The 25,690-nt window shown below is 34.8% G+C and overlaps 1 protein-coding gene across 3 annotated transcripts in view; it reads left to right on the top strand.

Moving 5' to 3' along the window:
- Lrfn5 (leucine rich repeat and fibronectin type III domain containing 5) overlaps nucleotides 1-25,690 on the top strand; it is a 268,507-nt gene that overhangs the window by 222,432 nt on the left and 20,385 nt on the right. The window lies entirely within an intron of this gene.

Consider the following 25,690-nt stretch of genomic DNA (forward strand, 5'->3'; position numbering starts at 1 on the left):
TTCTTGATTTCTATTTCAACCAAATTGATATCGCCACATAGCAACACTATTATTTTGAGGGGTTTTGATTTTTGTATTCTGAAGTTTTGCTGAATTTACTTATCAAGTGTATAGGGATTTAGTTTAGTTTTTGAAATTTTCCATATCCAAGATCTTGAAATCTATAAATAGTGACAATTTATCTTTATTTGGATGTTCTTTATTATTTTATTTTTGGACAGTTGTCTTAGTTGTATTTCTCCTTTATAAGACTCAATACCTGATACCCATAAGTTAAAGGAGGAAAGGTTCATTTTGAAGATTCAGTCCATAGTCGTCTGGCTCAAGGGAAGGAACAGCATGATACAAAAGTCTAGTGGAGGAAAGCTGCTTATGTCATGGTAGCTGAATTTATAGAGAGAAAGGAAGAGCCAGAAAAGGAGGTAACACCTCTAAAGACATTTTCTGGGAACTCCCCTAATAACCTTCCCTACCCAAGCCCTACCTGCTCACAGCAGATCAGCTGTGGACTAATTCACTGATAAGCATCACCTCCCAATGACCCAATCACCTTCAAATACATAGGACTTTTAGGGAACACCCAACACCTAAACCATACCATTTCACCCCTGGCTCCCAAAAGATTCATGCACATTTCTTTAGGCAAAATGTATTTATTCCATCTGTAAGAGCCACCAAGGATAACGGTTCCAGAATTTCTGAAAAATCCAAGTCCACAGCCTCCTCTGAGATTCAAGGCAAACTGTTAGCTGTGAACACCTATAAATATCAAAAGAAGGTTAAACACTCTGAAATACAAGGCAGGGGGGAAATATGGCTATACCAATGGGCAGAAATAAGAGGAAAAGAGAGAAATGGTCCCAAAACAAGACTAAAACTCAACACGGCAAACATTAAATCATGTGGTTCCATGCCCAACATCCAAGAAAACTGTGAACTCCAAAGGGCTCGGGTACCCTTCCCTTATGATATTATAAGTTTCAGCCCTCATGACCTCTCTGTTGCACTGGCTCAGCTCAATGCCTGTGGCCCTCACACATTCTATGTTCCTGGCATCTCCAACTTTGTGGGGTCTCCACTGAACTTTTGTCTTCACTCTCACAACTCATGGACTGCTCTCAGGGGAAGACTGCCTGCCCTTCCAGGCCTTCCTATGGAAACTGGATGGAAGGTTCACTGACTCCACAACTCTTGCATTCTGCATGCCCATAAAACTAGCAAAATGTGAATGTCAAGGTCTGTCCCATCCTTGAGCTGGTCCCCCTGGGATAGTGACTACAGAGGACTCTAAATGCTTTCATGACTGAGCATTATGAACTGAATCCTGGGGAACCAATTCTGCAGGTGGCCATTCTTGTGCAGGTTACTCTGGGGATCTCTTCTCCAAGTCTTTCAAAGGAGTTTACCCTTACTCTTTTACACCCCTGAGCCAGTAAAGACTAGGGTCTTGCTGATTTCTGAGATGTACTCAAGCCATCCCTCCTATTGTCCTGATGCAAAGTACTTGGATTCTTCTTAATCTTAATCTTTTTACCCACCATGCTTTCCACAGCTTCAATTTTCCAGGTAACTCCTTTCTGAGAAAACTATAGACTTTCAAAAATGGCTTTTCATTCATGATTCTCACTGTAAACCTGGTTGAAAGCAGCCAATAGTACCTATGGCATATCCTGAACATTAATTGCCTTGAATTTTCTCTGCAGATTACTTAGTCCACCTTAATTTCAGTCTCCTGCAATGTCTCAGGACTCAGGCAAACTGTAGACAAATTTTCTGCCAAAGCATAACACACATGGCTTCTGGTCTATCTGCCAATGGAGTCCTTGTTCCCAAATAAATCCTTCCAGGGCAGAGGAGGCTTCCAGGTAGGCATGCCACAGCTCCCAGCACAGAGGAGGCTTCTGGCTTAATGTGCCACAGCTCCCAGTGCAGAGGAGGTTTCCAGGTCAGCATGCCACAGCTCCCAGTGCAGAGGAGGTGAGCCGTGCAGGTGTCAGCAGCACACCCACCCCCATCAAAATGAGAAGACACATAAACAAGCCTCAGAACCAGACTTCCAGATCACCTACAGCAACCCCAAAGGGAAATGAGATAGAAAACTTTGATACTCAACCACCTGAACTCCCTGAACTAGCAAAGAAAGAGTATCTGGAAAAAATGAAATCAGAAATAATTTCTCACATAAGAGCAGAGACTGTGGGCATAGTGCAAGACATGATTAATAAATCTAGAGAGGACACAGATTAAAAAAATAGAGGAGCTGATGAACATGATGGAATCCCAATATAGGAAACAAATGGAATACATAAAAGAGATGCAAACATATTTCCAGGAGATTAAAAACTCCATTGAAAGTCTATGTAGCAGAATGAGACAATGTGAAGACAGAATTTCAGATATAGAAGATAAGATTACAATTAGTGACCAGGAAAAGAAAAATTTTTTTTAAATTGTAAGGGATCACGAGAAATCAATCCAGCAGCTGCTGGATGATGGAAGGAATAACATAAGACTGATTGGAGTCAATGAAGAAACAGGAGAGAGTGCAGATGACATAAAAAAAACTGTTCACACAAGTGATGGCAGAAAACTTCCCAAGCAAGGGAAAAGAACTTGACATACAGATAAGCAAGGCTTATAGGACTCCAACTAGTCTTAATCAAAAAAAATCTACACATAGGCATATAATTGTTCTACAAGCAATTAGAGAAAAGAAACAAATCACATACAAAGGAAAGCCCATCAGAGTCACAGCAGACTTTTCAATGCAAACCCTCAAGGCAAGAAGAGCTTGGAGTGACTTATTCCAAGCTCTAAAGGAAAACAACCTCCAACCCAGATTGATGTACCCTGCAAAATTATCTTTCAAAATTGATGGTGAAATAAGATATGTTCATGACAAAGAGCACCTCAGGAACTTCATGAATACCCAATCAGCACTCCAAAAAATTTTAGACAAAATCCTAGGAAAAGACAACAAGGATCACAACCCCAGGAAGCCCAGCAGAATGAATCCACCAGGCACAACAAGAAATTAAAAGCAAGGGGGTAGAATCCAACAAAAAGAAAATTCATAACAATGATAACTCAATATGTATCAGTTATAACCATCAATGTTAATAGTCTCAACTCAGCAATCAAAAGCAATAGACTGGCAGAAGGGGTCAAGAGGTCAAGATGCAAGATACAACAATATGCTGCATGCAAGGAACACAATTAATTCAAAAAGAAACTCATAGACTGAAAGTTAAAGGGTGGAAAACAATACTCCATGCACAGGAACACAAAAAAAGGCAGGACTAGGTATCCTCTTTGCAGACCAAGTGGATTTCAAACTAACACTGATTAAGAGAGACAAAGAAGGACACTACATCCTTATAAAGGGAACAGTTCAAGAGTAAGAGATGACAATAATAAATATCTATGCACCAAACACTAGTGCACCCAACTATATAAAACAAATACTAATGAGCATGAAAAATCATATAAGCACTAATACAATAGTAGTGGAGGACTTCAATACCCAACTGTTACAGATAGATCAACTAGACAAAAAGCAAGCAATGAAATACTACACCTCAATCAAACTCTTGAACAAATAAACTTAACAGGTGTTTACAGAATGTTGCACCCCACACATCAGAATACACATTCTTTTCAGCTGCACATGGGTCATTCTCCAAAATAGACCACACACTCCCTTATAGAATATATTTAGCTAAGTGAAAAGGAATTGAAGTTTTCCCCTGTATATTATCAGACTATAGTGCAATGAAATTGGAGATCAATAGCAAAAGAAACCTCAAAAATTTCATAAACACATGGAAATTGAACAATACACTTCTGAATAACCAATATATCACAGAGGAAATTAAAGAAGAAATCAGACAGTTCCTTCAATTAAATGACAATGACAATACAACCTATCAGAATCTATGGGACACAATGAAAGCAGTCTTATGAGAGAAATTCACAGCAGTGACTACGCATATTAGGGAAACAGAGCGAAACAACCTGATGCTAAACCTCAAGCTTCTAGAAAAAGAAGAGAAGGACAACCCTAAAGCCCATAGAAAGGAGGAAATTATGAAGATAAGGGCAGAAATCAATGGAATAGAGACTAAGAGAATGATAGAAAAAATCAATGAAGCCAAGAGTTGGTTCTTCGAAAGAATCAACAAAAATGACAAACCTTTAGCTAACCTTCTCAGAAAAGGGAAAGAAAAGGGCCAAATCCATACAATTAGGGATGAAAAGGGTGAAATTACAATGGACCCAGGAGAAAACCAGAGGATCATCAATACCTACTTCCAGAACCTATACACCAATAAGATGGAAAATACAGAAGAAATGGACAGGTTCCTAGACATGTATGAACTACCAAAGTTGAATGAAGAAGACCTAAAAATTCTAAACAACCCAATATCAACCAATGAAATAAAAAACGTGATAAAAAAAAAACTTATCAACTAAGAAAATCCCGGGTCCTGATGGCTTAACTTCTGAATTCTGCAAGACATTTGGAGAGGAACTACTGCCACTACTGTTTAAACTCTAAAATGAAATTGAAGGGGAAGTAATACTCCCAAATTCATTCCTGGAAGCAAGCATCACCTTGATCCCCAAAGCAGAGAAAGACCCAACTGAAAAGGAGAACTATAGGCCAATCTCACTAACAAACATAGATGTAAAAATCCTTAATAACATACTGGCAAACAGAAGGCAGAAGACCATCAACAAGATCATACACCCTGATCAAGTGGGATTCATCCCAGGGATGCAGGGATGGTTCAACATATGCAAATCAATCAAGGTAATACACTATATCAACAGAGCCAAGAACAAAAACCATATGATCATCTCAATAGATGCAGAAAAAGCATTTGAGAAAATCTAGCATGCATGTATCATAAAAACCCTACAAAAAATTGGAATAGATGGTCTCTACCTCAATCTGATAAAAGCCATCTATGAAAAACCAACAGCCAATATCATACTAAATGGTCAAAAACTGAAATCCTTCACACTGAAATCAGGAACAAGACAAAGATGTCCACTATCACCGCTCCTGTTCAATATAGTTTGGTAAACATTAGCCACGGCGATTAGACAAGAGAAAGAAATAAAAGGAATAAAGATAGAAAAGGAAGAAGCCAAGTTGTCATTATTTGCAGATGATATGATACTCTATATAGAAGACCCCAAGAACTCCACCAAAAGTCTTCTAAACTTAACAACCAAATTCAGTCAAGTAGCTGGATATAAGGTCAACACACAAAAATCAATAGCTTTCCTCTACACGAACAACAGACTCACTGAGAGAGAAATAGGGCAAACAATTCCTTTCACAATAGCATCCAAGAAACTGAAATAGCTAGGAATCAATCTAACAAAAGAAATCAAAGACCTCTTCTCTGAAAACTACAGCACTTTGAAAAGAGAGATTGAAGATGATATCAGAAAATGGAAAGACATCCCTTGCTCCTGGGTAGGAAGGATCAACATAGTAAAAATGGCCATACTTCCAAAACTGCTATACAGATTCAACACAATTCCAATTGAATCCCAGCAGCATATGTCATGGACCTTGAGAAAACAATTCAAAAATTCATTTGGAACAAGAAGAGACCCAGACTAGCAAAAGTAATTCTAGGTAACAGAGACAAGGCAGGGGGTATTACAACCCTCGACTTGAAACTATACTACAAAGCTACTGTGATAAAAATAGCATGGTACTGGCAAAGAAACAGACAAGAGGACCAGTGGAACAGATTAGAAGATGCAGAAACAACTCGAGACATACTCAGCCACCTCATCTTTGACAAAGGAGCCAAAGAACCTCACTGGAGGAACAGTAGCCTTTTTAATAAATGGTGCTGGAGAAATTGGACTAAAACTAGACCTGTATCTCTCACCATGCACTCAACTAAAATCAAAATGGATTAAAGATCTAAATATTAAAAAAGAAAAGCTGAATTGGCTGGAACAGAGGTTAGGTCGAAGTCTTGAAGACATTGATGTAGGAAAAGATTTTATGAACAAAACCTCAGTTGCCCGTGAACTAGCACAATCAACAAGTGGGATCTCTTCTTACTAAAAAGCTTCTGCACAGCAAGAGAAACCACCAGCAGTGTGAAGAGACAACCCACAATGTGAGAAAAATTTTTCACCAAAGGTCCCTCAGACAAAGGTCTACTATCTCGAATCTATAAAGAACTTAAAAAAATCAGACCTCCCAAATTTAAAGATCCAATCCAAAAATGAGCATGTGAAATGAACAGACATTTCTCACACAAAGAAGTAGAAATGACAAATAAACATATGAAAAAATGTTCAACATCACTGGTCATTCGAGAGGTGCAAATGAAAACAATGCTGAGATTCCTCCTCACTCCAGAAAGAATGGCTGCTATCAAGAAATCAACCAATAACAAATGCTGGCGGGGCTGTGGGGAAAGAGCAACCCTACTCCACTGCTGGTGGGAGTGTAGACTATTGCAACCACTGTAGAAATCACTATGGAGATACCTCAAAGAACTAGGACTGGAAGTCACGTTTGACCTAGCTATTCCCCTGCTGGGTGTCTTCCCCAAAGAATTGAAAGAATCATACCACAGTGATATATGTGCCCCCATGTTCATAGCAGCACAGTTTGTAATAGCTAAAACTTGGAAACAGCCCAAATGCCCATCAACTGGAGACTGGATAAAGAAAATGTCGTTTTTTTTCACAAAATGTAGTACAACTCAGCCATAAAAAATGAGAAATTAGAAACATTTATTGCTAAATGGATGCACATTGAAGTGAAACTCTTAAGTGAAATAAATGGGACACACATGTGTAAATACCGAATAGTTTCTCTGGTGTGAGAAACTGAAAGTGTAAATAAGGGTCAAAAGGTAAAATAGATAATGTGAAATAGGAAGAAAAGAGGCAAAGGGGAAGGGGAAGTAGGAAGGGGAAGGGAAAGGAAAGAAGAAAATGGAATTAATATGAGAAAATTAAAAAATGAAAACAAAGTCTTTATAAATAGGGAGGGATGGAGGGGTGAAGGGAGGGAAGGGGAAGGGGGAAAACTAAGAACCAAGGGAGATTATGTAAAGGTGCAAATTTCCAATGATGAATGTCATTATATTGTATGCCTTAACATGTACCAATAAGAGGATATACAGTTAAAAAAAAAAAAAGAATCTCCCATTAAGCTAAGTTTACTACATTCTAGAGCTTCCCAGGCCAGCATCTTTAAACCTTCCCGAACTCCTTCCACGAACCAGGTCACAGGCTTCTAAATAATTGGTAGGTACAGTCAGGGCAGCAACCTAACTTCTTTGGTGCCAAAACTTTCTTACCTTTCTTGTTACCTGACAACCATAAATTAAAGGAGGAGAGGTTTATTTTAGCTCACAGTTTTCAGAGAGTTCAGTCCATAGTCGATTGAATAAAAGGTAGAGAAGGAATGGTGCAAGGGTCTGGCAGAGGATAGTTGCTCTTGTCACCATGGCCAGGAAGCAGAGAAAGAGCTTTCTAGGCCATGCACACACTGCGGAGCCTCACATTCTAACATTAACTCATAAGCTTCTAAGGTAGACTCCAAAAATAAAGCATTAGACCAGTGCTAGGGAAGAAACCTAGGGCCTCCTTATTTAGCTACATCCACAGCCCCCTTTTTTATTGTTGTTTTGTGACACGGTTGCCATAAGTTGCCCTGAAACTCACAGTTCTCCTATGTCTGCCCCCTGCAATGTCTTTTTATTCCTTTTTATTGCCTTAATTCTCTGGCTAGGGTTTCTCTCACTCTATTGAATAATATAATGATAAAAACCATAAAATTAATGTATACATACATGTATATATGTTTATATGTAATAGACATTCACATAAACACATACATGTACATGCATGCATGTATACACACATCCATGCATACACTTTCATATAAATACATATATGGATACAAGTATATATAAATATATGTTTATATAAATATATATGAATGTAGAGTATATGTATAATATATGCATACATATATACTTATGTATGTGTGTGTATATTCACCAGGTGTATATATACATACATATGCTTTATTTTATTTGAGCATCTTTCATTTTAGAGACCTGGATTCTGACATGTTTTGTGGTAAACTTGGTTGAGTTAATACTTGTGCTGATCTTTGACCTTCGTGTACCTGTACATTTATATTGTACTTTTCCAAAGGTTTGGGAGTTGACCATTATCCTTGAATTATCTTTGAAATCCTTTGGCATTCTCAAGTGACTATGCACCTTAACAACCCAGATAATTACCTTTTTAATGATATCCTAACATTCCCATTCATTTGCAGCATTCTTTTTCATTCTTTGTTTTTCTTTTATTCCTCTTCAACTCTATTTTCAAATACATTACCTTCAAACTCACTAATTCTCTCCTTTGTTTTTTCTAGTACTGACACCTTTTTTCATGTTTTTTACTTCACTTAATGAATTTTTCAGCTAAATAATTTGTTTGATTTTTTAAAATTATTTTAAACTCTTTGTTAAGATTCTCTATTACAGTGTTTAATAATTTGTTTTCTTGAAGTTCATCAAGCTTTTTTAAAACAACTGTTACATATTTTTATACACGAGTTTTCATATGCTTGTGATCACTTTCTGCTCCTTATCTTGACTCATGTGAGGTTATGATTTCCAAACATTACGGATGCTCATTGGTGTGAAGTATCATATGATCATCGAAGAATTACATATTTATTTAAATCTTCCTAATCTTTTTCATGTTTCTACCTGTTTTTCCAGAAATTTGAAGCATGCTCAAATTTTCTCTGAGTACATAATCTCTGGCTATGTCAGCTCCAGATTAGAACCCAAGTTCAGATTTGCCTGGGTATACTGTCACTATTTCAGCACTAGTGATTAAACCACGCCCGTGTATATACACATCTTCAGCTGCTGTGATGTTCAGTATGAAGAGTTGAGTACCTATAAAGGTAGTCAATTCACATAAGCCTCTCTCTAGGTCCAGAGCAGGCCCAGATTCCTAGACCACAGCCACCTGCCTATGGTCAGACAATGCTGATATTTGCCTAGTACTGGTCAGAGGCTCTGTGCTATGACAGTTCCAGGATCCTACACTGTACAAGTGGCCAAAGCTCCAGTGTTTTTTACTACAGTTTGCCAAAACCATCACAGCACAGGAGTAGAACAGAGACCTACATGGCTATGGATTGGCTATTCCTGGGATGCCTTAGCTGACCCTGCAGACTAGGGATGGAAAGTCTTGTCCTGACTGATCTAAAGAAGACACAGTATGATCAGATTTTGTTGTTCGAAGGACTATCATCCTTAGGTAGTTAGATTGCTCTAGAAAATCAAGATGCTAGCAAGTCACTAAATCTTAAAGCGAAGTCTGACATTGCATTGATTTGTGAATGTAAGTTTTGTACTGTAGAAGTTGCAATTTAGAGTTGCCGTAATCATATACACAACATTTTGCTTTGATAATAGCACAGGTGAGCACAAGCTTGACTTGGACCTAAAGAAATCTAGAAGATAAAAATGTAATAAATATGATTTAAAAACCAGGCACCAAAAAATTAAAAGTAGCATAATGGTGAGACAATCATACTGGTGTACTCTTTATAATCCCAGCACTCTGAGAGGCTGAGCCAGGAGGATCATAAGTTCAACACCAGTCATGACAACTTAGTAAATTACTGAGACACTTTCTCTAAATAAACTATGGGATATAGCTCAATGTGAAGGGCCTGTGTTCAATCTTCAGTACCATAAATCAATTCCTAATAGTGAATCTTACCAACCAAAATCTGAAACAAAATTAGCCAGCATTTGATATAAACCAGATGCAAACCTCAATTTGTCCTTTTCTGTTTGCCCAAGTGCAACAGTTGGAGTTTAAGGACATGCAGATGCCTACTTGTTTTGCCAATAAGGAATCCAATGTCCCCTTAATTTTAATTGTGATAAGGGCCAAAGAGTGATGTAAATAAAGATACCTATGTTCTTATGTGACAATTGGAACATTAAAACTCTTATTGGAAGGCTCAAAAAATGGCATCTGGCCTCTACATTGTTACCTGTAGACCTTTGCAGTGACTTGCTCCAGATAACGTGAACAGTGCCTCAAGTAGAAAATGGAAAATTTATATCATAATAATAACAGTACTAGATTGTATATGTTGAAATTTTTATCCTATAGGCAGACCCATATAAGTCCCTAAATCATCACAGCTAGAGGGATTCTTGAAATTATATCAAATAATATGAGGGCGCCAAGACTGACTGAAAGGACACATGTTTGGAAGTCCTGGAGGGACTTGGAATCTGGATCTTTAATGGCTTCATGTTAAGGTGCTACAGGAGAGACTGAGATTGACACAAGTAGCTGGTGCATTGTCTGGAGCCCCTTTAGAGATCTAGTCTAGTTCTGTCCATTTTTAGTTACACCACTTTTGTGCTGCATTTTCCTGCTGGATGTTTAAGGCCAAGTCTAAATACGATTTACTCAGTCAAAATTAATAATTTTCCCTCCTGTCAGGGTCAGTCAAATCTTTTCAGAGGTTACATCTGGGGCTATGTGAGGAGCCTGTTAGCTCCTCCAGTTACTCCCTCTTATAATCTGCCAAGATGGAGCAGTGTCTTGGATGAATCAGGAACAGTTTCTTCTCCACTGATCCTCCTTTCTTCAAGCCTGTGTATTAGCAGCTTCTGATGTGTGGGGTCCTTGCAATTTCCCTACTTAGGAGGCTGGGTGACTCATCAGAGTTGCAAGGCCCTTTCAAGGGAGTCTTGCTTTTCTCTGGGTCTTGACTGGTCTTGGAAGGTTAGAGCCAAAATATTGGCCATCCTCTTAGTCCTTTTATCTTTTTAAGCTTTGGTCTTTTAATCTTGGTCCAGTCTAAATATTGACCCATTACACTAGTCTTGAAGTGGGAGTAATATGACCTAATCCTAACTATTATAGTATTTCTTATATTTAAATATCTTTGGAGAAATTTGGAATATAATATGAGGTTGGTGAACACTAACACTATCTGTTTTATTTAGTAGGGTTACTACTAATATTATAAGTGTCATATCTTATTCATCTTACAGGTGACAGCTGCCATCTTAAACTAATACTGAGTTGTTAGAAGACATATTCCTACTGAACATTAGCAGACACTGTTTACAAAAGTTTGCAAACAAAAATATAAAATGAAACTAATAAGAACAAAAACATCCAGTTCATGCACTCCTCCTGAGTCAAGAGACATAATTAACGTCTTGTTTTGTCAGAAGCTGTGTCAAAGCACTCTTGTGGAGTCCTCTTGGTGAATCTGGCTCTAAGTGTTTTGAAGAAAAAAAATCAAAACTCAATGAGAAAAAAAGCATTAGAGTAGCATGATTGAAACTATCAGAAAAGTTATTAAGAGCTGTCAAGACAATCTAATTCCTATTTTTTAATATGTCACTTTAGGATAATTGCTATTATTACACAATGACCATCAGGCTTTCATTATTTTTGTTCAAAAATCATAAGGAAGCACATGAATATATTTAACATTCAAAAAGTCAGCAATAATTAGTATTAGAGCTATAAAGAAATCCTTTTAAATTAACTTAGCTTTTATTTTTGCAGTAAAAATTCAGAAACTACTTAGAGTAACAGCATTGAGGAGAAACAAATGGCAGTTTTAGTCCTCCTACAAGATTAGGAAACAGTGTTAACAACCACAAATATACTTATTACTCAATATACAAGTTTATCTCATTCTGGCAATAAACAAATGCTTTTTGTTCAAAATCATGAGGTGTACATAAAGTTTTCAATGGCAAGACTAAATTGTACTGAATACAATAAAGTTTTGATCTTTTTATAATTAATGTCTAGATATATATATTATATAAATGAGGACACTTATTGGTTACTTTGTATAATTTAAATTTACATACTTTTAACTATAAACTTTGCATATTTTGGCAAAGCTCAGAATATGTCATATTTAGTCCTCAGATGTACACATAGCTCTAGTCTTATAAGCTAATTTTTATTTAAGAAGTTAAAAAGATTATTGAAAAGACTTTATAAAAAATTGACAAAGCATCACCGTCTTAAAATTCACCAATGTAAAGGTAAATAGCAGAAAACGCAAAAAAATTAACTTGATAAAATATAAAAACTGTTTCTTAAGCCAGTTGTAAATTTTTAAAAAGATATTAACATGTTAACAAAACTTCATTGCTTAGATTGGATTGATTTCATGTAAGGATATTAAATTCTCAATTTTGAAACCTAACCCTTTAATTGTGGTAAACTTAATTACACATGATAATAATTTTTTAAAAATATATTGGGTAGGACACAATAAGTCTGTGGTGAAAACCAGAGTAGTCACACATCAAGGGAGAGAAGTGAAATAAATTGGTTCAGGCAGCTTCTTTTCTTGCCATGGAGGGAGTTTTTTATCAGTAGTTCTTTAGGCCCAAAAGACCCTCTTACAGCAAATATTTTCCAGATATATAATTTTTTTAAAAAATAAAGTTATATATTGGCGTGTTAACTCTTAGTAACTTTCAGAAAAGGCTTAAACATTTTTAATATATTAAGGATTTATGAAAGCAAATTTAATAATTTTAAATATTTTGACATTTTCCAAACTTTAAGAAGCCAAAAGTAATTGAATTTAGCAATTGATGATGACTTGGATTTTGTAAACATCCATTTTATGTATTTATTAAAAGTACCTACATTAAAAAATAATAGAAATGAAGACATAGACAAATGTAATTAATATTTTAAGTTATTTTTTCCGAGAACCTAGAAAAGCTGTTGTACTTGAAATGTACAAAGCAATGGACATTACATCTTAATTTTTAAACAAATATGCATATTATTGTGATTGGGTAATAACCTATATAAAATATATATTATAAATTTTAATGACATTTTTGTTTTACTAACCAACTTGAATTATCTAATTTCTTAACCCATGTGAACAAAAGTTATTTGGACTAATTACATAAAAGTCCAATTATACACCAGCTAATTAGAAACTTCTAGAAGATAACTTGTATCAGAGATAGCACATGAACATGTATACCTTAAGCAAGATCATATATAACTTTTATATAACCAGATTTTAAGTTGTTGTTTATTTTAATTTTAACTTTTATGTATGATTGATCCCAGTGTTTCCCATAGTAATGGTTAGATTTCAAAGAGATCCCTTAAAAAGAAAAAGACCCAGAAACCTATAAGCAGAAAAAAAGAAAAGAAAAAGAAACAGAAAATGAGCTTTAAAAATAAAATAAACAAAACAGCTCTAGGCATGTTAGCCAATTATTACTAACACAAATTAGCACTTAGATAGACAAAAAACATTTGTGTTTTTAAATTATGACACATAAAACAATTACATTATCAAACTTACTTTTAGATTTATTAGCCATGTTGGATTATTGTAATAATAATTATTATTTAAATAATTTTAATATTGTTTAATAATAATTTTTTAGGCTAAAAATAGATTATTACAATTTCTCTCTCAGGGTACCAAGTATAGCATTTTACATTCTTATCTAAATTGTACTAAAGATTTTTTTTATATACTTCTGTAGTTATCAACAGTTAAGGCATAGTTAACCCAGCAAACATCAGAAAGAGGAAGAGGAGAAAGTAGAGTTGGAGATTTCTAGAAGGAACCTTTGTTCACTGTCTATCTTCTTACAAAATCAAGTTTCAGGCCACATCTTTTCTCTCATTTGTATGTAGCTCAAGCTGAATTACAGAGAAAAATTGACATTTTTTTCTTTAAATTCTTTTTTAAAATGGCCCCAATTTTGTAAAGATTAGGGATCATTTAGGGATCGTCATGAAGTTACCCACAATACTGTAAGATGCATGCCAAGGTAATTCTGAAAAGAGAGACCAAGGTGACTCTGATGTCACAGGTCCTAGGGAGATCCTGTCTTAAAGAATAAAATGAGGGGTCTAGGGAGATTGCTTAGTGTGAAGGCTATAGCTTCAAACCCAGTACCACACACACATACACACAAAAGACAAGATCTTTCTAGTTCTTGTAAAGCCTGGGATCATAAATGTCCTTCCCAAAACTGGGCCGTGTAGAACCCTTTTCCCGGGATTGGTAGCATTGGCCAGCCCTCGTCACCTGTGGAAGCGGGCAAGTGCAGCCTGGTGTACATCTCGGGCCTCCATGCAGGTTTGTCCTGGTGGGGATGCAGGAAAATGCTCACCACCCCTAAGGGATGGGACGCACATCAGTTCTGGGATCTCGGAACCACTCTCACTGCTGGATGGGAGCTATGACGCAGATGAGCCCCCTTCTACATGCAGGGTGGGTGTACATTATGAATACTTCAGACCTGTCTGCAGGAGGTCTTCCCTCCCCTCATGGCTCTCCCTTCAGGACTGCTTTGTCACCTTTTTTTTGTAGAGAGATGAAAAAAGGAGATCAAAAAGTTATTAGATTTTGATTCATGGATTAAAGAAATGAGAGCTTTCTTTTGTTTAAAGAAGAGGGAAATCAAAGTGTAAGCCTGGTCAGGAGGTGCTCTTTACTGTTTCTAATCTTTCTTTAGGAGCCTCTGATGATATAAAGGGCAAACTAAGCTATAGAGGTTGGGAGAGAGAAAGAAGGCCATGCAGTCACAAAGTGAAGAGTTAAAAGGAAAACATTTGGCTGAATTTACCAAAGTTGGTGCCTCAGTTTACCTCCTGTTTCCTCACCAAAAGATGTTACTGAAAGGAGTCTAAGGAGGTTTCCCAAAGAAGAGGTGTGGCTGACTAGGTTGTAGGCATGCTGTCACAGAGAAAGGATTTCAGGATGTACAATCACAAGGCACACAAAGGATTTGTGAGGCAAAACTAAAGAAATGCAGAGTACTAGAAAAGAGAGTAGAGTGCTGGTCCTCCAGGGAGAGGTGCATTATGGGGAGGGATCTTTATGTGGTCTTGGGTTTAGAATGCTTTAAAATTTGTGAATTTACAGTGAAGGAAGAAAAATCCTCAATGTATAAGTGAAAGGCAAGAGTTCATTGGGCAGGAGACAAACCTGGGCCAAATCTATTGTACTGTTTAAGACATAGAATTTTAAGAATATATCCTCTGAGAGAGGGAAGAGTTTGCAAGCTTTACTTTTTATTTAAAGAGTATAATCACAATATTATCATTTTTCTTGTCTTTTCTACTCATCTTTCCTTCTGTCCTGCCTCAGGCTATGTCCATGGGTTTGGAGGATGGTTGGTAGGGGCTGCCCCTGACCTATCTGAATAATGAGAGTCAGTGGCCTGGTCCACAGGGACTGGCCTACGTCTGAGGGTCATGGGACTCTGTCCAACACTAGGGTTCACAACATTAGGTCCAGTACGGTGCTGAGGTCTATTTTAATTCCCTTTCACTCTGCTAGGCAGAAAGCATCTCTCAACACTTCTTGTACTTTGGCAGAGTGGTAATATGGGAAACTCTTTCTTGACTTTTCAATTGTGCTTGTTGTCATTTATATTATTATTAGTAGTATTAGTACTATTAGTATTAGAATCACATTTCTTGTTATTATACTAAATGCAGGCACTATACTCACTCTCCTGTCTTCCTGTGCCTTGTGGAGGTAGTTTGGCACGTGACCACCCTCTCCAATTGGTGCATCAGTGGAGAAACAATTGCTGGAGGAATGAACTTAAATGCCATCTTGCTCTACTTCACCTCATTTAAAAATTTTTAAATCAAGAGATATGTATGTACTCATCATGTAATTGATATCTTGAAGTACATGTATATTATGAAATGGTTCCATCTAGCTAATTAGCAAATACTTCAGATTGTGATAAATGCTTACTATTCACTCTCATTGTATGTTTCAAGATTACAGTGGAACACATTAATCATCCACCATGTTGCATGATTCATCTCTTCTGATGTGTATTTTACTTTTTTTTTTTTTTTTTTTGGTACCAGGAATCAAACTTGGAACCTTGCGCTTGTGAGGCAGGCGCCAGAACCACTGAGCTAAATACTCAGCCCGTATTTTACTTTTTAATGGCTTTCATATTGTCATAATCCAAGTAATTAGAAGGAGGGGATGTTATAGTCTCAGCAATTGGGAAAAAGTGGTATTATCTGCTATACTGAAGTAGGATAGTGAGTTCATTACATTTTATATTTGTAACAATATTGTCATCACACAGAACCTCAAGAGATCTCCCAAAGCAGAGATGAGGAACCTGGATTCACCGCACCCATGGGGCAGGTTTTACATTCACTGACATTCCTCCCCAAAATAATTTTCAGGACAGATAAGAAAGAGACATAAAGAGATTTACTAGGCAGAATTTTAAAAGTGCACACTCAAAGATATAAAATATGGACCCTGAAGAGGGAGCGAGGTGCAGTATTGCCTTCAACTGTATATATTTATGGGGACTTGGGACACCTCTAAAATGGATAACCTCGGATGTGTATTCTTGTGTTTGAGGAATTTGTCTAGTATAGGACATGTTAATATGTTACCATTTACATGTGTTTGAAGCTGAATTATGCTGTCCCCCTAGTAGTGGATTCCTAAGGAGATGGGAATTGGTAGGAGGGAGCACAATTTACAGGAGAAGAGTACAGGCCCAGAGCCCAATTTCCAGGTTTATTCTCTTTAAGGCCCTTCGCAATTCTTCCTGGGTTTGTATTTTGAACTTGCAATTTTAAATTGGAGCTTTAAAATTGTGACTTGCCTCATCTCCTTTCTACCTATCTTTCTTTTTTTCTTTCTTACTGTAACCCACATGGCAAAATCAAACTTTAAAATGTTAGAATCTTTTCCTTTAGAGATGAGCAGCTTTTGCAAACTTCCTCAGGCCGAAACATAGACCACTATGTCTACTTCTCCTCAGCCCCATGATTGGACAGAATATGTAGCTATAGCACCAAGAGGTCCAGTCCATTTTTCTTTCTATGGGGAAGGGAAAAAAGGCCTGGGCCCACAATGGGACATGTATAGTCTCACTGTATTCCCTCCTCCAAGTCTTCCCTGCTATAAAAGACCCTAACACACCTGGTACCCCGTGAGATAGTGATTTGATGCAAATGGGTCCCTCCATCTATGTAGCACTAGCTTTGAATACATCTTTTTCTTTGTTTTTACCAAAATAAATGGCTTCCTTTGATTTGGTCATGGCAATCAAAGGAACCTGATCATATGGACCTAAGTGGCCAATAACACTGCCTCAGCCCATATACTGACCTTTCTTCTTCCTTGCTTCCTGAAAGCTAGTTATCTTGCAATTGAGATACATAGCAAGATAGCCTGCCTCATTAACTCCATATTGGAATCTTTTTGTTTGGTCACTTTCCTTATTCTCTAAAGTGAAAATCAAGGAGAACAATGCTTCCTACAAGGCACCAATATTTTGGGGCAAATGTGTTCAGGTTTGACAATGATGAACAAAAAATGACTGTATATGCTAATGCTACAGCAAATAAGATACTGTTTATCTGAGAGTTTCCTATTTACCAAAAGGTCAAATATCTGCCTTCATGTTATAAAGTCTCCTGTCCCACACTGTGCTTCCTTTAGTCCTTCCCCTTTTCCCCAGAGTGAACTTTCATATACTTATGAAGCAGAGGAACTTTCTTTATCAAGCAGAGGAATGAAAAAGCTATGCCTCAAGGAACCCATTTTTCATATACAAAGGGAATTATCAATTTGTCTAAACAATCAGCCATCTACTCCCCAGATTAACCTACTTAGGAGCATGACTTGTATAATTAGCTGTAATATGAAATACGAATTTCCTGCTTTCTACACACATAATCTCCCTTTAAAAGTATTTTCCAATTATTTCTGAAGATCCATAAAAAGAGCTCATAATCAACAGAAATTCATTTTAGAGAAGGACTTGCCACATGTGCCAGCTGACTTGATCCCAAACCACTGCTGTTGCAGCACTGTCAGGGCCCTTCACAGACCCTGAGCACTAGGCTGGTCTCAACTACTTTCTTTCCCCAAGCTATTTTGTACAAGAGAAATACATTCACCTCACAGTTACTAATGGGATTTACTTGCAAGAATCAAAAACTTACAGTGAAGTATAGTCTCTGTAAGGACACAATTCAATATACAAGAAAAAAAAAACTGAACCCATACTACTGAGGAATACCGAGACCTCTTTTATGGATGGAAGCCATTTTTCTTTCTACAAGGTATAATTTATATCCTTTGGGGAATACTCAGCATTATGGATTTAAGTATTTGGATAACGTCAGTCATGTCTTGTCAGAACAAAGGAAAACGATAGAGAATATTCAAATTCATCATTCGTGTTGCCTTCCAAGGTGGTGTTAAGTCTTTACCACAGTAATATATATATACACAGAGATCAGGAAAATAAATGAGTAAATCACATCAGGAATTTAAAGAGCCATGAGAATTAACAACTTTTTATGCAAGAGTACTACAGAATCAAGAAAAAGCAATGTAAATAAGATTCCACACACTAATATAAGTGTTTACTATTAGCAGCCTAAGAACTAGGAAACAGTATGATTTTTGGAAATAACTTAGTTTTTTGCTTACTTTTGTTTACTTTTTATATGACCTTGACCAAATTAACATTTGTAAATTTTATTTCTTCATATAAAATTAGAATACAAATACTTTAGATGCAGTTGTGTAAGAATAAAATGTGATTTACAAATAAGTACCTATTATAGCAAGTCAGTTTTAGCATTATAAAGTAAGATAAAAATTGGTCCAAAAAATTTAAAAGATATATCTATGTATCCTTAACCTCAAGAAAGCAAAGAATAGCTGAAATATTTGCCTATTTACAAGTTTGGTAGAACCTGACAAATTTTCTACTCAGTAAACTGATTTTACTCTGTTTTAATCATCTCAGATTCTGTCTCTTCATTTACAATATAGAACTAAATTAGATGAGTGAACAAAGAAAATGTGATTTAAATACACAGTGGAATATTAGCCTTAAAGAAGAGTGAAATCAGGTCATTAGCAGGAAAACAGATGATAGAGGGAAACCCTCATGCTAAGCGAATAAACCAGACTCAGAGAGTTAAATATGTTGTTTTCTCTTATATGCAAAATATAAAATATAAAACAATTAATAAAGTAAAAGAGAAATTATAGGAAATAGAAGATAGACTCTTGGAGATGGGAAAAGGTTTCAGGGAAGGTGAGAGAATGGAAAGTGGGCTAAAGGGATGAAAATGGTCAAGATAAGTTACATGAAAGTAACAGTGTCCCCAATAAATCTCACTATTCTGCATTACAAACATACACTAATAAAAACTGGAGGCCATTAATTCCTGTAAGTTTACTTGTGTTGATTAAATGAACAGTATGATTCTTTTATTTTTTCCTTTGTAATTAGCCACTATGTAGTCCAAAAATGTAAATAATATGTTTACATGTACATGTATCATTTTAAAATACACATATGTTTATATACACATAAAAAAACAAAGATTGGAAGATATACACATGAAGAGAACAAAGATTGTGTTAAGAACTTACAGATGCATTTGAACTGTGTAAATTTAAATATCAAATGGTATGCTAAGTCAAAACTTTCCATAATCTGCCCTCTATTATCACTGCATGTATATCATATAGATATTAGACTTGTAAAATTGGTAGATTCCAGCAAAGCACTTGGATGTACTAAGTCTTATTGAAGAAATTAATGAAAGAATGAGTAAATGATTATGTAAGTGAATTTTATTACTTTCAGTGTGCTAAGAAATTCTCTTAATGACCACTATAATTAATGACCAAAGGATAATCATTGTTGATTAAACAAATTATATTTGAAGCTTAGATTAGCAGGCTCACTCCTAATATCCTCAGAATGCCTTTGATGGATATTGTAGTTGAAAATATTAGAATTTATGGATTGGGCATGTAAAAGAAGAAAAAGAAATACTTGAAACTATCAAATGTGTTTCACTAGCTAGACAATATTATAAAATAGCTTTCATAATATTACACCCATTTCAACACATTCTCACACAATTCTTTAGCATCGGAAGCATTTGTGTTTATCCCTACCAACAGCCTGGCCAGTGGGGCACTAATTGAATTAATAGAGCTCGGTTGCATGATGACTGAGAAGTGACAGAGAAGCCCAGTAGCTTTCCTTTAACTCAAAATATAAATTACTACCATATTGGTTTCTGCTGAGACTAGATTATATTTGCAGTTGGTTGGGAACTCTAAATTTGGGTTTATATTCCATTCTAGTTGCCAAATAAATAGCGGTTCTCTTGAGCATATATTATGTAATAGCCATGAGCTGAAAGATGTATGCCATACTGGAAAATCATTTTCTAGTTTATGTGTGATAGTCTTCTCTTTGCTTAAAATCATGTCTCTTAGTGTTTGAAAGAAAATTTCTTGAAATATATAATATAGACAAGTATAAATTACATCTAAAGAATTTTAAGTATATCACTATTTGAAAAGTTACAGCCCCATTCAAATATTGTATTTAGTAAAGATCTATCTGTGTTTTTTGTATTTAACTGTATCAAGAAAGCAACAGATATTTTGTGTCTGGAATACAAGTTTTATTTAACTACTAAAATGATAATGGGTTTGATTATGTTTATGAATTTTCAAATCATTTGTACCAGCAAAGTATAACAACTGCTACTACATCCACCTTTATTTCAAGCGACCATATACTACTCTAATAAAGACATAAAGATTAATTGTAAGCTGGTAGGAAGCAAAGACTATCATTCTTTATAAGATCCATTACCTGTATCTTGCAAAATAAAATTTTCACCTTCTGCTAATAACTTAGGAAAATTCATTCATCAAAAAAAAAATTCATCACAATTTATTTTTAAAATTATTACTCAGAAATGTCAGAAAGAAATTACAAGGGTCAGAGAGTTCTCTTTTTTGTTTTAAACTTACTCTTACTTTCTAATCATATCACAGTGAGATTTGTATGTTGCCTGTCAATGAAGATTCAGTCAGATTAAGAAGCAAGAGGCATAATTTAATTTGGAATGGAATAAAATGTTTTACTATGTTGATAGAGCTAAGAAGATAGGTGTTTTTAAAATATGAATCACTTCTAATTAACAACAGATTACATATGATTTGAAGTATATTTCCTTTGGAATCATTGTTTAGGAACCTAATAAGAATACATTGTTGCCATTAAAAAATTCAATCAGCTATTCATAGTTACTAAGATACTACTAGAGTAGCACAGAGTTTTTGCATATCCTCCATCTAGATTCCCATACCATATATTCTCATTAATCCAATTTGCTTTCCATGTCCTCCCCTTCTCTTTCTAACAGATCAGTGTCTTCCACCTTCCATTCCTCCCCCTTATATATAAATATATGTAATATAGTACACATTTAGTATTGATAGATAGATAGACAGACAGATAGCTATCTAGCTTGTTTAGTAGGAATCTTTAAGGACGTATTTTTAATTCAGTTTTTTAATGAATGTGATATATCTTCCATATTTGTTTCTATATATATTTTAGTAGATTGACATTTTGAGCTTCACTATGAATTTGTCCTTGTTATCTAAGTTTTCATATTTATTTTATAAATAAATACTGTAAGTATTGTCTTTTCATTTCTTTGATGTTTGTATTGATCTTTTCTTCTTATTTTCCTTTGTAGTAAATTTTCTTTTATTTCTCAAAAAGTCTTGTAGTTTTGGATCAATTTGCCAATATGTTCTTTAAACTAACTTTGAATTTGTGTACTTCTTTCTGATTTCTATCTGATTCATCTGTGCTTACTTTAATCATTCTCTTCTATTTACTTTGGTTTTAATTTTTTATTGTAACTGTTTTAGGTTTCAAACTTATTGATTTTAAACTATATTTGTTCCTCATGCATACAGTTTGACCTACTGTGGATTTTGTTACACTTTGTTTTCATTTTCATTCAGTTCAAAATATTGACTCTTCAGAATAGTATTTTATCTTGCAATTTTTGTCTTTGATCCATATAAATTTTAAACTTTCCAATTATTTCCCATTTTATTTTGTTTTTACCCATGTGTGATAAAATATAATGTGGTCAAATACTTGTTTACTTTGAATCATTTTACATATTTTGAGAATTAAGGGCTATTATCTACACTGTTTTGGTAAAATTCTAAGACTACTTGGAAAGAATGTGTGAGTTCAGTGTTCTCAGAGACTGTGGTCTGTAATTGTAAATTAGGCACGGTTGGTTGATAGTCTTACTGTACTTTTCAGATATTTTATACCTACTGTTCTATTTTGATTGGCTTAATTTACCAATTAATAGAAAAAAGAATTTGTATCATCTATTGTAATTGTGTATTTTACAACAACACCTTCCTTTAGTTCTGCCCTGTAGTACTAGAATATATTAAGGCTCTGTGGTTCAATGCTGTACAAAGATTTTATGGTTTCCTGATCAATTGATGAAATTTGCTTTATGAAATCCTCATATTTATCTTTGGTGTACCCTTTGCCTCTTTCTAATTTATAACTATGATAGCTATTTTTTATAACCAGTGCTTTGTAACTTGGTTTTCCAAGCCTTTGACTTTCAATTTTCCATATCTATATTTTCAAAGTATCATTTAAAATTATTGTATGAATAGGTGTGGTTGTTTTAGGCATGCTAATAATATTTGTCTTTAAACTATTTTTTTCTTTGTTTTTAAAGTTACTTATATATTTTAACATTAAGTCTATCATTTTGGCATAAATTATTTGTTCTCAGTGGTAAGATTTTTGTCTCTGCCCCTTCTATAATTTTAAACTTCTTTCATTATATCTTGTAGAAAGTATTTTAAAATGAATTATTCTTAGACTTTTCCTATTTGTGAGTATTTTGTGCTCCTTGTACTTTTACTAAATATAAAAATCCAGGTTACAGATTTTCTTTATGAATTTTAAATATAGTAGTCTATTTTCTTTTGACTTTGTTTATGAGAATTCAGTTGTAGTTCATATGGTTATTCTACTGTATCTAAAGTAATACCTTTTTTGGGGTTTTTTTGCTGAGTTGGGGATTGAACTCAGGGCCTTGCACTTGCCAGGCAGGCACAGCACCAGTGAGTTATATCCCCATCCCCTTCTAATGTAATACCTTTTCCTCTCTATTTCCACCCTTTGCTTTATTTTGGGCTGTGGCTACTTTATATGCTATGAAGGTGGACACTTTATCTAGGAGGTTTTCTCAGCTGCTGAGTGCCACCTCAGGCATCGTCTGGTTGCAACTCATAAATATCTGTGTCATAGGAAGGGGCTGAGCTCACCACCTCCTCCCTGTGATGCCTAGGTGACATTTCTTTTAAGCTCTTACTTTCTTCTATCTCTGACACACAGGATTTCCCAAAGTATTTCCTTCAATTTCCTTTCTACTCCAATTTTATCTACTGTCCTTCCTTCTGTATAATTAAAAAATATTAGCCTATATTTGTGGTATATATATATATACATATATATATGTATATATATATATACATATATATATGTATATATATATATATTCATCTTCTAAGTATCCTCTTCATTCAATCAAATGAAGACCATTGGAAATAAGATGGGGGCAAATACTTTAGCACCATGTTTTGGGGCCTCCTGTGGTTTTTATTTTGTTCTCCCAGCCTACATATGATTCTGAAAAGTCCTCTATATGTAGCAGGATTTTAATCTCAATTTGTGTCAGATAGGACACTCTCCTTTCATTTGGTGGAGGAGATGGGAGCCAGCTACATATCTCTTTCCTTTAATTATTTTGTATTTACAGAACTATGATGCTATGTACTGTTTTGAAATATGATTTCTATCATATGCAGCTTATTTTGGTTGTAAGATGGCAATGATGGTTTCTTGTGACTTTCCATACAGGTCAATACCAAGACACTATAAACATATCAATATGTAACACAAATGTAGTAGTTTATATTTACCCACAGATATATCAAGTATGCTTCTCTTCATCTGAGGATAAAGATTCAAGTGTCTTCCATCTGACATAGCTTTCTCACAAAGAGAATATCCTTTACATTTTCTTACAGTCCCCTAGCAATGAAACTCTCAGTGTTTCCAATGCTGTGATTCTTTTTATCACATATAAAATATAACGTCATCTAGGTTGAGACGTTTTCCTTTTTTATCCTCAGTATTTTAAAGATGTTTTCATTATCATCCATCTTGCTTTTCTTTATAAAAAGAAGTCACTAAGTGGTCCACATTTATTTGGTTCGACTTACCTTTATATACTCTGGCTTATTTCTGTAATTGATTTTAAGGGTTTTTGTTTTGTTTTTCTTTTTATATGTAATTTGATTATGCTGTGTAATAATGATTTGTTGTGTTGAGCTAGGCTACATAAGCTTTTTAAATTACATTTGGAAAATTGTCTACTTTTATTTGCTTCCCTATTTTTTCCTGATGCTCCCATATATCATGTTTCATTTATTAATACCATTCTACAGGCCGCTGAGAATTGTGCACTTTTCTGTGGTCCTCTTTAAAAAAAAAAAAAGGTTTCAATTTGGTGAGTATTTGTTGCTCCTGCTGCAGCTATGTATATTACTAAAGGTTTTTTTTGGGGGGGTGCTACTTTCTCCTTCCTTATATTCAGCATCAGAGGAGCAATCACTTGACACTGCATTCTGTCTCTTTAGTTTGAGGAGATTGCTCTTGTGTTTCCTTGTTTCTCTTCCTTGTGCCCTGATTGAGAAGTATCTCCTGAAATTGTAAAGTTCATTGTTTAAATTAACTATCTCTAGAATCACAGTTCTATACTAGTTTCCAACATGTGAAAGCTATTATTTTATACATTTTTTGCTACTTATTGTGAAAGGCTATTTCAGTGTTATTTTATCATGAATAAAAGAGTGTATTTTTGAGAATAACTCTTATTAACTGTAACAACATTTAATATGATGAAATTATTCAAAATTGTGAACATGCTTTATTTAAAAAAATAAATTTGTAAATAAAGAAATTTATTTCTGTACAATATTTCTAGAATTATTCTATATTCCCTATTTACATTCAAATTTTAAGAATTGGATTATTTTCTACAGCTGTTTCACCTATTGGTGTTTAAAATTTCATGCAATATTTGTAAACCTTTAATCTCATTTATGTTGTCATTTTTATTTTTGGAGATTAATTTCAATAGCATATACTCAAGATAAAAATAGAAAATAAACTTGCCAAACTTTATTTTTTAAATAATATTTGAATGAATAAAAATCATTAAGATTTGAAGAAGAGAGAAAAAACATACATCTTTTTGGATTCATTAATGAGGATTTTGGTGACTGTGTTTCATAAATTATCCTAAATATCCAGACTCTTACAGATAATGAAATACTCTAATATTCATGGAACTTGGATATTTGTGGTAAATTTTCAATTATTTTATTTTAGGGAGTAAGAGCTTGTATTTGCAGCTAGGATACGAAAGTTGAACTATATAATGACTGCTTGTATGAATAAAATTTCATCAGTAAGTAATTACCTTTAATAGTATGTGAGAATTTTAATGTAACCATGTATATTATCTTTCACTGCATAGATTTACGTTATTGAAGTGAATTACTTGCAAATCCTTAAATATGAGCTTAATGATTTGAACTTGTATAAAAGAGGTCCTTTGTATTAGGGAGATTTTTCTTGTACTCTCAGGTCTC

The sequence above is a fragment of the Heterocephalus glaber genome, unplaced genomic scaffold, assembly GCF_053883595.1.
Source record: "Heterocephalus glaber isolate CG9 unplaced genomic scaffold, H.glaber_assembly_v1.0 deba00000901, whole genome shotgun sequence".
NCBI lineage: Eukaryota > Metazoa > Chordata > Mammalia > Rodentia > Bathyergidae > Heterocephalus > Heterocephalus glaber.